Here is a 3,524-nt window from a genome sequence, read left to right as displayed (position 1 = left end):
TTAATAGCAATTTTATATTGTAAGTACTTAATAATTGCCCTTATGGATAATGGAAATAGATTGTACATTTTAACCGAGTAGTAAGCCAGGCCAATCCTCTTTGACCGAAAGTTGTATTAATTTTTAATTGTTTTTGCAACATTAAGGTGGAGTATCTTGTAACTATTGTATTTGTGGAAGGAGTTATGGAAGGCAGAGAATAATGTTTGTGTGCGTACAGTAACAGAGCTTTTACGTAAAGTTGTTTTACAGATGTTACATTAAAATTTGCGGATATACTAATGGAACTAGTTCTGATTGGGACTCTTAAGATAATTTTTATTTAAGCCTTTTGTGCAATTGTTATTTGTTTAATCGTGTACTTGTATATTCCTTTAAATACAGTGGAAGTCATTGGAGGTGATTAGTAGTACAGTAGTTTACATTTGTTTGTATTAAACTCTTAAAAATCATGTTTATATCACCTTAAAATAAAAATATTTCGTAAAAAAAGACATTGAAGTTTCGCACGAAATAACGGATTTACAAAGTTTTTGTTTTCTCCTGAAAAGTTATCATTTAACGCCTTATATAGTATTATATTTAAGAGGACGATATATGGATAATATATTTATCTCAAATTTAAAAAAATAGTCATAACAAAAAAAAGACATATCAAGGAGAACATAAAAACTAAAATAACAACATTTTTTTTTTGGCATTTTACCACGAGGCGGACAAATAGATATTTTGTTTGAAAAAACAAATATAATAGAAAAAACTTATGAGGTTTGACGGATTTTTTTTGCAGGAGCTGTTGGGAGTGGAATAGAGAGCGATCTATCTGCTCTTCTTTGGTTTTTACAACATTACTGTTTGACAGCACCCTCTGTTGGTAAGCCCTGCATTCCGTGCGATGTTCAGTCGCTACAACAGTTTACATCGCATATCATGTCTAGTTTTCTGACATAAGTGAATTAAGTTTTGTGAGTTCGCAAAATTAAGCAGGTACGCAGTCCATATGTAGGACCTACGCACACACTTTGGATCCTGAGAAGATTAATCAACTTAAGAAAAAGGTCGAAAATAATTTGTAAATGAAATTAACCTAACGCTACATTTCATTGAAAGATAAATAACGAAATGTTTACCTTTGAGACATCAGAGAAACATCATGTATCCACAGACCTCCGCCAATGATACCGAAAAACGATACATTAAAAGGGTTTGTTTACAAAATAATTTGAATTTAATTGACTAAATCATAATACAAAATTTGTTTGGGATGGTCCTCGTATTTCATAAGTTTTTACTTATGTGATTTTTTTTGTTAATTTCTTATAAAATTTATTGAAAATAAGTCCTCAAGTTTTTTATTAGAAATTAACAAAAAATACTCAAAAGTAAAATGGTTCAAAATATGGACTACTTAATTTACACCTAGTTATGTGAGGGGAATTTCTCTCATTATTCGAAATGAAATCACAGAGAATAATTGTTTTTTTTTCCACATACGCACCTATGTGGATCATGTGGCCATCACAATGGAAAAGTTAGGACGTCATACCTTCACCATGACGTTATAGTTGAAGATAAATTCTCCAGAACGATAACGAAGATACACTACAGACCCCCTTTCCCTCCCGCGTAAAGCTTTTTGATAAGTACATCGATATTTACCGACAGGTCTAGTACCTCACGTTACACATACTCGTATCTTCTCATTAAAAATGATAAAAAAATTATTCCACCGAGTATTTTTTGCTTTAATTGAATTTTTTAATCGTTCTAAGGTAACCGGTTTTTTTCTTAAAAGCCTATTTAAAATATGAGAGAGAAATACGTAAATTTTGAAGTCGAATTAAATTCTGACTTGTGTCAGTTATCTGTCAGTTTTAAAAACAAACGGCTAGGTGCAGAGATAGTGTGGCTAGAATTCTGCCCTATAAACACATAAAATCATCTTTCCGTAAAAATGTCGCCACTATGAAAAGTAAATTTAGTTATTTTATTTTTTTCATCAGTTTTACTCTTTTTCTAGGTGTATGTATCGAGATTGCAAAAGAGCCGGCTTTGTAATTTCTTGGTAGATAAATACAGACGAAATTTAAACATACCGTCTTAGTAATTGTCAAAAGCATTTTTTGCTTTAATTGGGATTTATTGGAATTTATAATCGCTCTGATGTGGCCGTTTTTCATCACAAAATCCTATTTAAAATACGAATTCGAACAATTAAAAATTATTTAAATGCAAAATTTTTGGGGTTATTTATTGGTTGAATTCGATCATATGAAGTCAAGGTGAGAAGTTGGTCGAAAATACCAAGGTATATAAAGATTGTACACAAGTTAAGTATTCCGTTTTGGTATTTACCGATGAAAATAGCCTTTATAATCGCGGCTCAGGAGACCCTATCGCTAGCCAGCAGTCTCCTCTCCTCCCAGGTCAATTCCGCATCCCTTAGTTCCGCCGAATAAAGACAAAAGATCGCCATCGATGGTCTTCCAGGGTGGCGCGCGGCAGGAGCCCGTAGGTGCGAAGAAGAGGCATATTGGGGCTCTCTCTGTTAAGGCTCTCTAGAGGCATCCGCAGTCCGTGTCCAAGTCAGGTCTACCACCACATCCTCAAAATGGTTGTTTTTTTAGACCGCTGCGTCCATTCTTGCACTTCAATTTATGATTTATGATGTGTATTTTTGGTTGGTCAAAACTGCCTTGTTTTAAAAAAATTCAAGACGCCAAAAATAATACCATTTGCCAAGCGCTGGTGGTAAATATGAAAACTTTAAAATTCCAATATTAACCTCTGAAATACACACATTGCCTCTAAACTTTTCAGTAAGCAGGGTTTATAAAATATTATGTATCAAGTGTGGTTTTAAATCTAAATATTTATTAAAACGATTTCGCATTTTCATTAGGTTTGAGGTATGTATTCGGGTTCATATTTAAGACTTAGTGTGTATCTTTCAGCAAATTCGTCTCACAAAGGGATAACTCTTTACTCAAAATTCAACAAAGAAAATATTTCAGAGGAAAGCATCTATACATTATGAGGCAAGAAAGTTTCTGACATTTTCAAAGAAAACTTCTCATTTTATCACTAAACCAAAATAATTCAAGTCCCTCGCGAATAAACGAAGTAAAATAACAGAATTCGACCCAATAAATCTTTTCACTGAGAATTATATGAAGTTTTCAGCCCTGTTTTATGCCACCCTTGTAGGTTTTTATGTGTGTATGTTTCATAACAATTCAAATCCCAAGTCACTTAAAGCCCATATTGTAAAAAAAACTTTTTCGGCGTATCGCTAAACAAATTTTAGATATACCTGTTTTGTGAGGGTTTATTCTCGTTTTATGCGCAACGGTTTTATGATAAATTCAAATTAACATTTTTTTTTAAAAAAAAACATGTTTTACTTTGTAAAATATAATGGAATTCTTTCCTTTTTTCATTTCTTTATGGTACTATTTAAAACCCCATTTTATTGAGTTACTGGCTTACTGGCCAATTCCAGGCCTACTTGCCCATTATTGGTA

This window comes from Micrasema longulum, unplaced genomic scaffold (genome assembly GCF_059751315.1).
Source record: "Micrasema longulum isolate JH-2025_06_02 unplaced genomic scaffold, ASM5975131v1 h1tg000962l, whole genome shotgun sequence".
NCBI lineage: Eukaryota > Metazoa > Arthropoda > Insecta > Trichoptera > Brachycentridae > Micrasema > Micrasema longulum.
This window is presented reverse-complemented; position numbering follows the sequence as displayed.